An 18,751-nucleotide genomic window follows, 5' to 3' on the forward strand; every position below is an offset into this window, starting at 1 on the left:
CCACTCCTGCTGCTGCAAAGCTTTCCTTCTTAACAATACATATTCTTTGGCACAGCAGTTATCGGTAACAATTTGCTATCGCTGTTATATGGTATGCACTTGAACTTTAAGGATATAGGAAAACTATACATCTTGAGTGTTTTTTAGGCAGAACATTTTTAAATTCACAGATATTGTTCTTAGTTTGTAAACATTGTTCCCTATTACATATAATTCACAATGTTTGACAGAAAATTTACATATGATATTACTCTGTGTCTTATATTGAATTAAATTATTATAATTTGAATACTGTTGTTATTGTATTGCTACGCATCTACTTGCACAGTGAAATAAATAACAGTAAGAAAAAGTAATTAAACGGCATCGAACAACATTTTGGGTCACAGTATATTTCATATTTCGGTTATTAGCAAAACAGTTATTTGTAATGAATGAAAAGGAATAGAAAATCGAACTAATTCTTAACAATATTTATATACCACATGTACGAACTGCTAGGACAATAATATTTGACTTTTATTTTTATGGATTAAAACTCTACAAGAAATTAAGAAATATTATTTATTTTTTCATAGAAAACGTACTGTTTTGCAAAAATTTATAAACATCTTCAAGTTGATTCTGTTGATATTTTCATTGGGTCTCATCAAAGAGTTTCATATTTTTCTATCAGAATGTTTTAAAAATCATTTTTTCATTATAAATTGTCTGTATACATCTAGGTTCAGCTAAGAATTTTGTGTAGCTGGTACTCTTTTCATTCACATTTTTCACACTTGGGATCTTTTGTATTCCAAACTTTTGTATACTGTAGTTCTAAATTTGATGTACTTTGAAGTAATTATCTCACAATTTTGTGCATTTATTGAATTATAATAAAATTACTGTATTATTATTTTAGTTACATTTTAATTAATATTTTCATTCTGGGATATACAGTCTCAAACCTTACCTAGTGGTGCAGTGTTCCAGATTTAGAAAACATTTTGAACAAATAAGATCTTACTTCAAAATAGCTTTCTGTCCATCTTATCAAAAGAATGTAATCTGTCACTGAATAACAAATTTTCTAAAATTCCAGTCTTATCATTTCATCCTTTCCTCTATATTCTAATTTATATTAATAACTTCTTATAAAAGGTACCCTTCTAATGTTTTAATCTGATGCTATACTGCAGGCTCTTTTCATATTTCAAATAAACTAATTTTCCTGTAATTCTACATATTCTCTTATTATATTTTGTCTTGATTCAGATTTATTAATTTGATTATATAATTTTATATTACTTGTCACAATACTAACAGTTTTGGCTCAGATAATTAGAGCTTTTTAATTCTTTCCAGACATTGTTTAAATATTCATTGTATAACTGAAAAGCTGTAATACTAAAGGTAAATAAAGGAAGAAACTAAAGCATATTTCATGCATCTTCTTCTTTTCCCTCTTTTTTAATTCATGCAGTGTATATATTTCTCGTTGACTGTTCATTATTTGGCTCTAGTGTAGAATTGGGTGCCCCTTCGATTAGCGCAGGGGCGTAGCTAGAGGGGGCATCTGTCCCCGGGCGCAGAATCCAAGGGGCTCCAAACTGATGTTACGACATTTTAGAATTAAATGTTTTCCATCCTTGGCAAGCAGTAGGGGGCACGAAATCTTCAGTTGTCCCTGGGCGCTGAAAACCCTAGCTATGGATTAGCGACAATTTTTTAAAAAATTTTGCCGATGAAACCTCACTTCTGGTTACCATGATAGTTTTAACTGTGTTTTAGCTTCCTGAATTTATTTAAATGAAAATAGATTGATGTGTACATGGACAAATTTAAGGCAGTGTGCAATGCCTAGTTTGTGCAATTCTAGGATGTTTTTTTTAAGTGAAAACAGATTGATGTGTACATGGACACAGAGTTTGTGCAATTTTTTGACTTCTTATTTTGGTTTTGTGTAGCAGCCATCTTGAAATTGTGCCTTCCTGGCACCGATCTTGGCGTCAAAAAAGAATCCCCAAAAAACAAAGGGCACCCGATTGTAAACTTTTACCCATTATTTTTATAATTTGCATGTATTGATATGCATATTTTCGTAAATTTTGCATTGTTACTCATTTCATTCTTGATATTCTGTTTATTTATTACATCAATTAATGGAAATTTATTTATTTTGAAGTTTAGTTATTGTTTATTAACTCCCAGTAAATTTAATGTGAAACAGAGTTTCTTTGAGTACTTTTCTCTAGTGCTGTAAATATTTATACATAGCTGTCTGTTTCTATACTTATTTAAGGATTTTGATTTTCCATTAAAAACAAGAATCAAAATTCAATTTTATAAAGCTAATTACTACAATTAAAATATTTGTTGCAAATAAATGCATTTAAAATTTTAAAATACTTAAAAACAGTTTAAGTAACTACAGTTTTAAGTTTGCTTGTTGGAATTTCAAATAAAAATGCAATTAATTTGAATATTTTTATGCTAACTTAATTAAAGAGTTTAAAGCATTCAATATAGTAGTATTACATTAAAAATTCTGCATTATTTAATTTCATCGAGAAGACAATGAACCTTTATTACAATATTCAGTTCATTCAATATTTTCAGAAATGTACTTGTCCTAAAATTGAAAATATAATTATTTTTTAAGAAAAACTTCATTAAAAAATTTACTGATGGCTATTTTATTCATATTTCCCTAATTACTTATTTTATGAAGCTGTATTTTTTAGATTTATGGCAAAGCACATGAAGGCTATCTGCTTAAGAGGAATCTTTCCTTCGTGAAAGATTATGTAACATTCATATTCACTGTGCACATAGGAAAAATTATGAAGACAAATTGTGCACCAATAGTCTAACCTGGATTGAATTACCAATTCTTAGAGATTAATTTCGGGGTTCTTACTTTAAAGATAATTTCTGTACTAAAATTGTTGAGAACATAGGGGTTATTTAAATGTGCAGCTGTTATAAAGTAACACTTTTGTAATAAAATAGTAAAATTTATCTTTGAGATTCTTGTAAGAGATAAAGTTCATCATTATTATTCTTAATGGAGGCTTTTCTTAAGTTTTAGTTAGAATCATTAATATGCATGAATCACATATATGCAGAAACCACACAAAATTTAATTTTCTTTCTGAATTTTGAGTTAAAATTCTGAACAGATTTTATTTGTTTAACAACTAGTGAAGAACCTTTGGTATGTTTACAAAAATTATGCATTTTCTATATTAAGGTCTGATTAATAGATTTTTATTTTTTTTATATACTATGAGAAGTATAGACATAATTATTTCTTAAACCTGTTCATGACTTTCGCCATTAAACAAATCTATAATAATAGATTAGATTAGATATAACCACAGATTCTCGTAAATTCTATGCATTTCTTGTAATTATAAAAGTTGAGTTTTTTTTTTTTTTTTTTTTAATTTACTAGAATTTCATGTGTCAGATACCTAAAGATAAAAAATTATAGTTTAGTTAATTAACTTCGAAAAATGGCAGCTCAGTATCCAAGCATGCAAAACTGAAGGATAAAAATATTTATTCATGAATACATGAAAAAATCCAAAAAGCAGTATCCATTTAGGAATAAAATATTTAAAAGAAAAAGATAGAGACTGTTAGTTTAGTAAAATCTTTTTATATTAAAAGTACCTAACCTTATATTAAAGGCAAACGGGCTGGCTGCATGGGTGTTTTTGTGGTTTTCCCCATGTGTAATGTGTATACGAGCGAGTTTCCCTTAGAAATGCATGTCATCTCTTTCACCCAAGAACTTTCCATGTCACTGTCTCAATTTTGTTTTTTTAACAGGTCAACTTCATAAACTTCCGTAATTTGATATTTAATTTCACATGAAAGAGTATTTCTAGCGAGCAAAAATCAAGCAGGTGTCACTTCATGTAAATATGAACTTAAATTAGCACACATCATTGACTGATAATGGATGATTTTGATTGTCACTTGCTTATTGTTCAATCAATAGACTGGTGACAGAAGTATGTTACAAAGTAGATATGAACTCTTGTCTCCCAGTTCAATTAGTTGCTCAATACTATGAACATTTATATGGAAAATAGCCTGGCTTATGCATTTTTAAAATTAAAATGTTTATTCAAATAAATTTTTCCATTCCTTTTTTATTGTGAAATAGCTATAACATTTTGTGTATGGTATACAGTAAAGTACATTAATATTTTGCTCTTCATTTTGTATTCAACCAACTGTACACATACATGTATTAATTTTCATAAATTTACTGAAAGGTCATCATTTATCATTACCCATTAATAAAAAATTACCCATGTTTTACTGTATTAGAAAAAAAGGCTCATCATGGGTAGAATGTTGTCTGAAGCCATGGAATGCTATTAGTTTGTTCCAGATTCAATAACCAGTAGATAAATAGATTGGAAACACATGGTTTTCATGGCTTTCCCATAAAAATACAAATTACTTAACTTCAAAAAAGCTGCATTTATTCCTAGAGAAATTTAGGCTAACTGTCTTTAAAAAATTTCTCATAAAGGCATATCTTTTATATAATTTGTCCCAATAAATTATCTATCCACCTGCTTCATTCAGACTAATGCAAAAATGGGCTAAAAATCTCAGAATTCATCATTAATATGAAAAAAAAAAAAAAAAAAAAAAACTAAATGGTTTTCTGCGAATTGCTGAAAGGTACTTTGCGCAATGTCTATTTTTGAAATGACCTTTGTAAGGAAACTAGAGACACTGTTGAATGCATCATGAAAAAAATATTCAGCAAATTCTAACTATTGGGAGGGACTAGATGCTGTAGAAACAGAAGTCATTAAATTGTTTGTTTTATTTGTTCAAATGTAGCAAATTACATTACAGCTATCTGCTTAAATGAAAGGATGCCTTCGTGGAGGAATTTCTAAAAGAAGCTGTCTCATATTCATGTTGTATGTAGGAAACACTATGATCCCATCTTTTACTTCTGGGTCCGAAAGAAAAGAACTGATTAAACTAATTTTTTTTTTTTTTTTTTTTTTAGTATGACAAAATATACTGTTATTTGTTTATCAAGCAGAATGGCTTTGTGAAGATTTTCCTAAGAAAAACTAGCTGATACATCATTACACAAGATAAAATCTACAGAAATGCATGCAAGCAATTTCTTCCAGCTACCAGAATAAACCTCAGGAAAAATTACAAGTGTTTGTGTCTTTAACTACTTGTCAGGCCAGTCTTCTGGTCTATAAACAACTGTAAGAAACTGATTTTTGTCATATACATATGGCAATACTCATCTGTCTCATATGCCATAATACATACGAGAATCTCATTTGTCATATACATATGAATACATATGGTTGTCTCTTTAAACAGTAACTTCAGATGAGCAGCAAGAAATTAAATAGCTGAAAGAGAATGTGGACATCAAGCTATCCCCCTTAGTGCATAAGAAATATTACATATTCCCAAAACACTCATGAATCAACTATAAAACGCTAACATTATTTTAAACCTCAAAGTCTTACAGCTGATTAACAACTAATTCATCCCGTCTTTCAGAGCTGTATTTACACTGTCATCAAAATTTAAGGATAATGACAGAAATAAAAGTAGCTGATACTTAAAAATTATTAATAGAAATTTGTACAAAAGCATTAGTTAACATAAATTACAATATTTGGCAGTTGATTATTCGCAAAATATTTAAATTAAAAGCAAATTGATGGGAAAATTAAGTCCCTCTTGCAGAAAATTTTTTTCATTAATATGGTGTATGGTCACCTAGGGCAAGTTTGCACGTCTGACATCTTGATTTCATAGACTTTACCAAAGTGTTGATGAAGTCTTGTAGAATTGCACGCCAATGATCTAAAAGTGGATTTGTCAGCTCTTGGAAGGTCCGTGGACACCACATTCTTACACCACATATACTCGACCAAGCCACAAATTTTCATCCATTAGCGAAACTTCTGGGCCAATAGCACTCCTAAACAGTCTAACTTGGGGTTCCAGTAGCTCATCAACATATCTACAAACGGTTACAGAACCTCCTTGAAAGATATGCTTGAAAGATTCCGATGTGGCCATTGGTCGTACGCATTAAACCGCGGAAACGGTATATTTCACGGACAAGAGAAGGGAAGTTTTGTGTTCCTTTCTCTTTCCAGATCAACACACGTCTAGAATCACTGTTTATACTACGTGTGGACTTCTCAGTAAACAATACTCGGGATCAGTCGTTTTGGCTCCACTGAACATGACCACGGTACCAGTTTAAACAGGCCCCTCTGGAAGATGGAATGAATGGGGGACAAACCATTGGTTTTCTTGCATACAGTCCAATCTCGTTAAGCCTTCGTGCAGCAGCAGAATGGCTAATTCGAGTTCCTATGGCAGCATGAAGCTTTAAAACCAAATCCCTTGCAGTTTCTTCGCGTGAACAAGGATATAAAACGCTCTTCTGATGCACTTGTTGCTCTTGGTCGCCGTTGACCAAGGCTGTCTGTCAACCGATTCATTGCTTAAAAAAGCAGCTCCAGATTCAAATCTTTTGCGACTTCCATTTGTATTTGACTTCTCTCGATTATACCAATTTTTCGGCACTTTTGACCTTCACTTAAATGATGCTTTGAGCCATAATTATTGAATACTGATTACTCTCAGAAACCATATTCAATTTAAACAGTACAACAGACCGGAATTCCAACATGCATCCATTGCGCACCACATTGTCAGTCACCGAATTTGCATATTTCTGGCATTAACGTATGCGCGGAAGTGCAAATTGTGTTCAATTGTACATAATAGAGGTGTAGCTAAGGTTTTCAGCGCCCGGGGAGCGTAATGGCAGACTGCACATTGAGTTGAACAGTGTTAAGCGAATTTCGCTTACTGTGCATGCTTGATGGTGTACCTTTGGCGCGGGAAGAAATATTGGCGACTAAAAGCAACCCTACGCTAGCTTATTCGTGATCTCCATGGCTGTCGAGTGTGGGGGAATGATGTGTGCCATATATTGTGCTTAATAATTCGGTATTTAGATGTAATTTGTTTACATGTTATAATTCTCAGTAATGTAAACTGGATTTTCCCGCCTAGTTTGTTAACGTATATTCGCGCTTTTATTTCTTATTTAAAAGAATTAAATAAACAGCATTTTGGAATTGTAAAATTTCTTCAATGTTATTTCCAAACACTTGCTATATTTTTTACGTATGTACGAATGGAACGTATGGTAAATTCTGAGTTGTTTTTATTCCTTAAAAGTGTAATGAATAAATTTTCAACTAATATATCCTAAATTTCAGTCTTTTGAGCGAAAATTCGTACAGTTCCAAAGTAAAGTGCAGAATTTCATAAGTATAACATATTACATTTTGAATGCAAACACTGCTTCACATTATTTCGTAATAATTATTTACATCTCCTCTATCTATGCATGTATCAATTTTTTCACCGGGTTATTTGTCAATATATCCTGGTAGAATTGGAAATATATTATTAAAAAAGGTTTTTCCTGTATCATCTGCAAGGAACAGAAATTTAAAGCGATGAATTATTGGAATGAATTTTAGTCAGCATTTGAAGTTATTTAGAATTCCACTGCAGTGGAAAATATGTTATTTAGATTTCTGTTGCATTAAAAATTATTTAAAAGCTGCATAGAAATATTATTTTGAAATGCAAACATTTTAAGTACCAAAATTAAAAGTATTTAAAAGGTAGCTATTGTCATTGATGATAGATTAATTGACTTGTCAAGGGAAACAAACCAAGTCTTCAGTACATAAACAATATATTTTTTATTCTGGGGGGTGAACATTGTTATTAATGGTGATATAATCAAATAAATAACAAAGAATCTGCAAGTGAAACGTATTTTACCATTTCTTTGAATTTAGATATTTTTACGAATATTCCAAGCATTTAAATGAAATATATTACAATATTTTACATATTTTGTAACTGTGAATGTATTTGTAGTTCCGGAAGTTCTGAATATTTGCAGAAACACATATTTCGGTCTATGATTTAGCTGACTTCGTAAGTTAAGAAATAAATTTTTCTTTAATATTAACAAATGATTTTATATTAATAAGAAATTGGTACATTTGTAATTCCCCCCAAAAATTCTTTAAGACTAGCAAATACGTACATAAATTTGATTCCCCCCAGTATGTGTGATGAGTACGTTCCATTAGACTTCATGGTTATTTTGTAACAGCTCTACTTATTGCCAAAATTGGATCTTTACACACACATATATATATATATATATATATAATGCATACAACATAGATGCAAAGTTATGATAGCTGTTAATATATCATAATTGACTAGACATTACGAATATTGTTTCTCTTTCAAGACATGTACTTTCAAATGTTTTCATAACAACTTCTGTATTTATTAAGAATTGCCATGAATTTCGGTCTTGACGAGTCTTCGACCCGAGGGTCTTTACTCCTACATTATTTCCCCTACTGGGGCAGTCTTGGTACGCATAAATTTTCCTTAAAAAAGGAGCACGTTAACATCTTTAAGAACAGGAGGAAGGCGAGCGTGTCATCATCTATTGACGGTGGAAGTAATAAGCGTCTTGGAGTTTAATAAGCAGGACGAACGTAGTAGAGGTTACCGCAATTGTAAGGATGAAAGTGAAATTGTTGCATAAGAGAAAATGAGTATATCAAGTGTGGTGAACGTAGCAAAGTGGTGAGGAGAGTAATATTATCCATATGGTCACTGGAGGTGAAATTAAAATTTTTTGCAGGTCACGTGATGCGATATATACAAGTCCTTTGCGGTTTAAAGTTCTGCTGAGGATCGAACCCTGAATGCTATGAGTAGCAAAGTAGTGAGGGGTGACCGCTCGGCTATGAAGCTCTTATTTAGTTAGAAAAAATTCTACTGATAAAATACTACACACAGAAATATTTTTAAAATGGTGTTTAAGAATGCTGTTGATTTTTCAGAGACACAGTAACAATTTAACTGGTTATAACCTTAACAGAGCAGAGATGTCGAACAGAACAAGAAATGCTCCAATGCCAAATTAAAATATTTGATCATAAAACAAATGTAATTACAGTTAACTTATTTTCGAACTTGAAGATTAATTATCAAGTATAAGTTAATGTTTAATAAAAGAATTTCATGAAAACAACCTAAATTGGAAGTACAATGAAAATAGTAGATTTTATTTTACCAAGATAGCTTAGTACAATGATTTTGTCAATGTATTCGTTATGTTTATTTATGGGAAATTAACAGAATGTAACCTATGTTATGAATATAAAGGTAATTTTTATTTTTAACTCTTGCTAATTAAATATAAAACATTTACAAAAGTTTGAATATTTGGTGTAAAATTCGATTTTTCATTATTAAGATTAAATGCCCTTTCCACCGATTACTTTTCTTGATTTAATAAATCTCCTTTTGGTCTTTCTTACACCTTATACGAGTTTCACCCACTTTGGTAATGTATACTGTGTGAGAACTCTGGAAAACTTAAGCGACTTCTAGTTATGTTTTGGAAATTACAACAGAGGTTTGGAATATGTGTAAAAAAAAACCTTTTTATAGACTCGGACAAATTAACAGAGTGCACAGCGTGTTCATACAGAATCAGCCAGCATTTATGGCGTAAATCAAAAGTAACGAAATGAATTCAACTAAGTAAATTTTAGTTAGTCCGAAGGCTACACAGAAAGAAACTGCACAAATTATCTCAGACCTAATATTGTAGTATGATAATCAAATAGATTCTCCCATCTAAAACCTCTTCCTTTCGATACTACTGCTTTCTACCTCATTCGAATATACTCAAAATTAGCATTCTGGCAGGAAAATGGAAAGGAAGAAAGAAAAGCTAATTATCATAAAATAGCTGGTTAATAAAAATAAAGGAGAACTCTACAACCTCAATTCACTATTTTAATTTAGCCATTTTCATTTTTATGCAGCCTTTATATCGAAGTATGCATTTGTTTTGGTGTCAATAAACTTAATTCTTTCATTTTTTACCCGATTACGTAACATCACATGCGACAGCTGTAAATATGAAAAACACATGCATATATCCAGCAGCATGTTAATTTCTTTTGAATATATGGTGTCTGTAATCTATAAAAGAAAACTGTAAATTCAAAATACAAGATGTAAACATAGGTCTCCTGTTGGATAATATAAGAAAGTCACACTTTCTGGTATTACTATTATTTTTTATTATTTGTAGGACCTAAGGTCCTACAAATAATAAAAAATAATAATTAAAAATTAAACACTGTGTAGAGAGTAAAAAGCATAACGTAGAAACTTGTTGAAAAATTAACATGTATATGACTTTGCCCGAGTGTTATAGTCAGAATCCCATTCTGTATAATAATATATGCATTTGACATTATTAGGTATTGCTAATTAAATTAACATTTAAATACTTCAATGAAATATTAAGAAAATGAGAAAAATTAGGAATACTGCTTACTATATGATATGAATTTTTTAAAAGTGAGCTAATTAATAAACAAAGAACAAAATATATAGTTCCATATTCTTTACACTGAAATCTACTTCATGCTTATTGTATCATCATTAGTTATGAGGGCAGAATATTTGTGGTCTTCACCTTGCAAAATCACGAGGAACATTTTAATAATATAGGAAAATTTCATATAATGGCCAGTAGCTGAAGTGAATGAAATGAGTATTTTAAATTCACTAGAAATTTAGGGTCGTGTAATGTTTAAATATTTCAAGTTTTGGAAGAAACTATTTAAAATGCCTTCTTTTTTGGGGATGAGTTGCTTTAACTGCTTTTGGGCTACAGATTTCAGCCATATAATCTCATAAATAGCATTTAAGGATTAATTTTTTAACCCAGGCAGATCATATTTCCCCATATGAAATTATTGTTCAAAATTTATTCACTGCCTTACTTATTCATTACACACAATATATTCATATACAATTAATCATATATTAATACAATATTCAAATACTAATAATTAAATCCTTAAAAAATGTTCCTCTATTAAAAGGAAAAACATTTTAAAATGTCCAATTGAGCAGTACAGTCTAAAGTCGTTAATTCGGACACCCATAATCCGGAATGATCTATAATCTGGGCCTCAAAGCTAAAAACTTTCTGCGCATGCGCCGCGTTGGCACATGCGCTTTACGCGTGCGCGTAAGACTTTGACTACTGCGCATATGCGTGTGCGCAAGTGCAGAATACGTTTTCGCCTGCGCGTTTAATTTATAACGCACGGCGTAAGCTAAAATGATCTAATTATCTATTTCACTTAATGTTAATGATTGCGTTGTTCCTTAATCTTCGAATTGGATCCCGCTTATTATTTTTTGCAGACTGTAAGAGCAATTTTATAAAAGTAAACTTGAACTTTCGATTATGTCAAATAGAATTTCCGATGCTGGAACTTCCAAAGGATCTACAAAATGAAAGTATGTTTCGATGTCCAACAAACAAAAAGTGGAATTACTGCAAAAAAAATGGATAAAGACATGAAGAATGTGACAGAGAGGTTAGTGAAAACGAAAAAATTTCGATTGACAAGCTAGTCGGTATTCTCGGCACAGCAATTAACGAGACTTGAACAGCGGAACGTTGTAACTGAACAAGAAATTATGTCTTTTTATAGAATTAAAGAGAAAGTATTATCACATAAAATGAAGCAACTTAAACAACTTACACTGAAAGAAATGTTTAACAAAGTAAACAAATAAATATTAAGCTTTTTTTTTTTTTTTTTGTAAATTTTGATACCCTTTAGATCATAATTGCTCATTATTTTATAAATTATGGTTTCATATTTTTAATTTTATAATTTCTGCATGCCATCTTACCAGATTTAAACTGATGATCTATAATCCGGAAAAATCGAGAATCCGGAATCGCCGAAGTCCCGACGAGTCCGGATTAACGACTTTTGACTGTATTTGTTTTACCTCAAAATATGTCACTATTGTATTATTTTTCAAATTTGTTATTAATACATGAATTAAGTAAACTCAAGTATTATTTAGAATCGAGGATTAGTGATATGGGATGTTTAGAATGTTCAGGGTTTTATGGAAAAGTACTACTGAATGGTAAAAAGGTTTATTAAAATTCAAATACAGTGATTCAATGATGTAATATATACACATATAATTAATATGCACAACAAACAATTATTGTATGAAATGCATGACAGAGCAAGAATGAAAACATACATGAATTTACAATAACATAAGCTGCAGAATAAACAGAATACAAGAAAACTCACAAAAATTTACAATAATATGAAACAATTAAGTGTTACGAGTAATAATATTAGTCAGATTTTTCCTTATAGTTAAATCTTCATTTTCATTGTTCTTTTAATTTCTTGTGTTGGTGGTTGGCCTGCACGCATTCTTTAAGCGATAATCTCTATGGCACTTCATCAAACCCTAAATTGTTGAAACAAACATTACCAAATGCTAACTTGTAATGACATAAATACAGTCAAAAGTCGTTAATCCGGACTCGTCGGGACTTCGGCGATTCCGGATTCTCGATTTTTACGGATTATAGATCATCAGTTTAAATCTCGTAAGATGGCATGCAGGAATTCTAAAATTAAAAATATGAAACCGTAATTTATGAAATAAAGAACAATTATGATCTAAAGAGTATCAAAATTCACAAAAAAAAAAAAAAAAAAAAAGCTTCATATTTATTTGTTAACTTTATTAAACATTTCTTTCAATGTAAGTTGTTTAAGGTATCTATCTGCCTACGTTAAAAAAACGATTTCGGCGAAAAAATTCGATTTTTTTTTTATTGCCCAATTTGAAAGGTCAATTTTGTAGGATTCCGAAAATGGTTCATTTTTACGTTTGTGATAATTAGAAGAGAAGGTATAGCCAATTAACTGCACTGGAAGTGAAAGCAGAAAGACCGGAAGTGCCATTTAAAAGGCTCAACTTAAAGGTAAACAATGTTGTTATCCGTGTTTTTTTTTTAACTGTTTGTGTGTAAAATTGTGCTAAAACATTTCGTTTTAATTCTGGGTACTTTTTTTTGTTTCTGGCAATAATTATTTGCCTTAATTCTTTGAACTGGGACTGGCAACATTGCGGTTTTTTTAACTGGGTTTCGCAACATTGCGATTAGGTATAAAGACTATGTTGCACAAGCTCCTGGCCCCAGCCACCACCCCAAGCTCTTATTGGACACGACTTCTGATGTCTTACAGTGACGAAAAGAATTCTCCGCGGCATTATTGTGCGCCAAAAGCTTGAACCCGAGGTCATTTTAGCGCTGAAACAGGCAAAGCGATGGGCGATGATAGAATAATTTGCCATATTTGCGAAAAATTACAAAAATAAAAAGAAGCTTAAGAAATATATTGATATTAACAATATATTTAGAAAAAAGGTGCAGATCGATAACCGTTTAGTCATTAGATGAATATCGAAGTCATTTGACAATAAACACTTTTTATAAGATATAAAAGTTAAGAAACAAAACAATAATGCATAAAAAAACAGCATGATAACTCCAATTGACAAAGTCAAATAAACGCTATTATTAGTGCTTTAAAAATATCTTATCACTTTACCTTATTTTTAACCATAAATAAGAGAAATGAATGTCTAGAATTAGAAAGTGAAAAATTAATCTGACTACGAACAATTTTGATACCAAACAATAAATAAAAGGAAGGTTATTTTGTTAACAAACAGTTAATTTTTATCAAGCAATAACTAGCTTTTACATTTATATCACTTTTAAAAACACTGTTCTGCAAAATAAACCGCTAATTCATGAAAACTGCGGCAGACATTATTTACACAGTAAGAGTTCAGTGCTTGACATTGCTGACGAAGCAAATCTTGTTAATGGACTCCTGCTATATGAAATTATACAATATATTTCTTAAATATCAGTAAAGCGCTATGAATTGCATTGAATACAGATTGCTTAGCCAAACGATATTTACGCATTATAAAGTTTTATCTATTCCATTAACATGATTTAACAATTTATATAAAAAGTGCCGACGTATTTTCTTATACTGTTAGGTTCGTTTTAATTGCAAATATTCTGTTACATTGTACAAATTCACATTAACACAGGACATAAACAAATCCAAAGTAGTTATAAATTCCCCTTGACATAACTCAAACGAAGCAGATAATGGAATCTTTTCAGCCTGACGTCATAAACGGCAACCAATAAGAACAGGGGTGGTGGCTGGAGCCAGGCGCTTGTCTATGTTGCTGGGCGCATATATAGCCGTTTTAATTTTTAATTCAGGGTATCTTGGATTACTTCCTGTGTTTGAACATTTAGGCATATCAATTGAACAAGAAATGATTAAAAATTACTTTGGAATTGATAACGAAAGAATAAAGAACTAGAAAATTCATTCGTCGCTCATTTCGAAAACAGTCAGAAAAAAATTAAAATCAAATAGGAAATCAAAATTACTTAAGTATAAAGATATGGAGGGTGTGATGTACAAATGTGGAGAATTTTAAGTGTGTAAATACAACAGAACAGTTTTTCTGTTAATATGAAATCTTCAAATGCGTTTTCTGAAAAACTAATTTTTCTAGTGTTTTTACATACAAGAAATGTAATTACTCGAAATGTTCTAAAGATATCTCTATTAAATATCCCTAAAATGTTTTCTATATTATTTATTAGGTTTTAAGCTACAATCTAAGTAATATTTATTAATTTGATTGTTTTATAAGTATTTCTATATAAAACGATAAGAAATATTTTACAAAAAACTGTGTTTTTTCATGTAATTACACATATTTTAGTAAATTTTAGAAATATCATATACATTTTAGTTCATAACACAGATACGTGTTGTAGTAGTATACAGTATAAAAAAAATTGAAATATATGCTGTGAGAAAAAATATACGGCATTTAACGTAAGTATTAAATTCTCCTAAAAATTTGCATAAAATTGCATATATTTCAAAAATTTATAAAAATATTCCTAAAAATTTACCTATTTTCATGATTTGATATCATATTTTGACTAAATAAATATATATTTCATCAAAATTCTGTTTTTAAAAAAAAGTGCTCCGAACGTAGGCAGATACCTTAAGTTGCTTCGTTTTATGTGATAATACTTTCTCTTTAATTCTATAAACAGACATAATTTTTTGTTCAGTTACAAAGTTCCGCTGTTCAAGTCCCGTTAATTGCTGTGCCGAGAATACCGACTAACTTGTCAATCGAAATTTTTTCGTTGTCACTAACCTCTCTGTCACATTCTTCATGTCTTTATCCATTTTTTGCAGCAATTTCACTTTTTGTTTGATGGACATCGAAACATACTTTCGTTTTGTACGATCCTTTGGGAGCTCCAGATTCGGAAATTCTATTTGACATAATCGAAAGTCCAAGTTTACTTTTATAGTATTACTCTTACAGTCTGCAAAAAATAATAAGCCGGATCCAATTCGAAAATTAAGAACAACGCAGTCATCATTATTAACTGAAATAGATAATTACACAATTTTAGCTTATACCGTTCGTAATACATAAAACGCGCACGCGAAAACGTATTCTGCGCTTGCGCACACGCAAATGCGCAGTCGTAAGAGGTCTTACTCGCACGCGTAAACGCCTATGCGCATTCGTCAACGCGGCGCATGCGCAGAAAGTTTTTAGCTTTGAGGTCCGGACTATAGATCATTCCGGATTATGGGTGTCCGAATTAACGACTTTTGACTGTACATGCATCATAACAAATACACAATGAATATTAAGAAAATGTTAATGTACCAATATTTCTTGTTTCAATAGTATCAATTCTTGAAATATCATAAAAAGAGGAATTAGACATTTTTGATTAAACATTCAATTATACATCTATCAATTTCAGTGTTATTGTGTGGAACCAGGGTAACTACGCGAGACACACTAATCCCGTCGAAGATTTCTGATTTACAAAATAATTTTGGCAGTAACTTGTAAAGGTTAAAAAAATATTATCAAAAAGATACAATTCTTAAGTAATTACGTATATTTTGCAGAAATACTTCGGAACTGTTTGAGCTGGTATTCGTGAGAATCCTTGAGTAATTTTTTGAATGCAGAATAGTTTAACTGAGAAACAACAGAATGCAGCCAAATGATATCCCTAAGTATTATTTCATTTCACTTTCTAATGCATGCATAATAGCATTAATTAAGAATTTAATAAAAACATTAAAAATAATTACATGAAGCAAGATCTCTAAAATTTCAAAATTGCATATAATTAAAATCTAGTTTAATATCTGCAATATATTTTTAACTCATCATATTTTTATAAATTTAACTTTACAATCTAAGACTAATTACAATAAAGCATACTTTATGACACAAGAATATGAACTTCCAGATAATGTGTATCATTTAGTCTGAGATTAAAAACTATGGTAGGAAACATTCTGGAAAACCACATTTAATATGTTTTAAACTATTTTACTTTCCTAGATAATCTCATTAAAATTATTAAATGTTCATCAATCTTTTCGTCAATTTCTGTTACCTGCCAGCGAGGTAGAATGTATTCACCAAGACACAAAGAATATGTATTACATACATGTAAAATATAGAAAATACAGTGGCTTTGCTCTGCGCGAGCATACAACCTATAATTAACTTACTGCAGTTTCAGGATCTTGTCCTAGACCAGTACTTTTGAGAACATTCTGACATGTTATATAACCGCTAGTACACATACTGAATACGTGCCATTTTTCGTCAGACTTTCTTCTACCGCTGCTACAAGACCTTGCAGCTGCTCCTCCCATCTTGTTCTTTCTTTTGTTAAAGCAGATATGATGTAAAGTCTAAATTTAATCTTACTTAGTTTAAATCAATATTGAATATATAATTTTGAGAATTTCATCTAAAGGCAAAATGATCTGCTGGGAGAATTGAATAAAGATGTGGGATCTAAAAAGCTAAATCCTTCTTTGTCGTCATTTTGCAACCTTCTATTCAGCCATAACAATGCCCGGCCTATGATGTAGTTATATTGTCAAGCTTTCGTCATTCCTGTGCCTGCCAAAATATTACATATACACGTATGAAAATTACAGTCAAAAGTCTTTAATTCGAATGTCCATAATCCAGAATGATCTATAATCCGGACCTCAAAGCTACAAACTTTCTGCGCATGCGTAAACGCATACCTTTACGAATGCGCATATGCGTTTACTCGCGTGCATAATACGTTTACGCATGCGCGTTTAATGTATAACAGACGGTATAAGCTAAGCTAAAATTATCTAATTATCTATTTCAGTTAATGTTGCAGATTGCGTTGTTCCTTAATCTTCTAATTGAATCCGGCTTATTATTTTGGGAAGACTGTTAGAGCAATTTTATAAAAGTAAGCTTGAACTTTCGATTATGTCAAAAAGAATTTTCGATTCTGGAGACGCCAAAGGATCTACAAAGCGAAAGCATGTTTCGATGTCCATCAAACAAAAAGTGGAATTGCTGCAAAAAATGAATAAAGGCATATCCTTTGTTTCTCTAACTGTTCCGAAATCTTTTTATCAATTTCAGGCTGCTCTGCCGGGGAGGGGGAACGTCGCGGCGTGCAATGAACTGGAAGTTGACCTGTCAGCACTATCCTTATCTTCAGGGCAGATGTTTTTATTTTATTCTGCTTATAATTCCTTACTAAATGTAGTATTTCATCTCGATGTACTCCGTCTTTGATATGATTTAAATCAAATTCATCGTCATTATAAATATCACGAATACACATCAAATAGTTTTCTGGTTGCAATTTTCTAATTTCGACTATGCGTAATGTATGTTTTACGCATGCGTGCGTTGAAAGAAATGTTTAATAAAGTAAACAAATAAATATTAAGGTTTTTTTCTGTAAGTTTTGATACCTTTTAGATCATAATTGCTCTTTATTTCATAAATTACTGTTTCATATTTTTAATTTTATAATTTCTGCATGCCATCTTACCAGATTTAAATTGATGATCTATAATCCGGAAAAACCGATAATCCGGAATCGCCGAAGTCCCGATGAGTCCGGATTAAAGACTTTTGACTGCATTAATATAAGCTACATAATGTAATATACTACGATTGATTTGTCACAGTAATTAGAATAAAAGTCTGAAATATTGCCGTGTCTTGCAAAATATCAACTAAATCTGTACACAAGATACGAAATATCAACTAAATCTATACACAAGAATTTTCCATTAAAAATTTCTGTGCAGACCTGATAATCATTATATATACTGCTCTTTGTATAATGTACTGAACTGTAAAGCTCCAGGTATACAAAACATTTCAAGACACTCGATATTTATTCTGATGCAGAAGCAGACTGTTTATTTTCAATATATATAATAATAAGTGAAGATGATACGTGACAAATCTTTCAGTTCTATAATTTTTATATCTAATATTCAGCGAACTATTATGCTAATAAGCAATCTTTATTCTCAAATCCTTGCATTATATGTTGGTGATTATGGGTGGTCTATTATTCATCTGTTTTCTTATCTGTCATGGCGACTACACTAAGTCTGTTAATCAAAGCTCAAATATATGCCTGTCTCCTGTAATTTTGAAGAAATATTTGAAGGAAAGATAGGTTAAATTACATAATAATTATACATACTTTGCCTGTGTGTTTACAGTCAGACATAATATTCAACAACTAATATGCTTGAAAATGCCCAAGTGGGATTTGAATGGCTTCAATAACATA

The sequence above is a fragment of the Stegodyphus dumicola genome, chromosome 1 (assembly GCF_044657685.1).
Source record: "Stegodyphus dumicola isolate Sdum_Otavi_A_Nest chromosome 1, ASM4465768v1".
Classification (NCBI taxonomy): Eukaryota; Metazoa; Arthropoda; class Arachnida; order Araneae; family Eresidae; genus Stegodyphus; species Stegodyphus dumicola.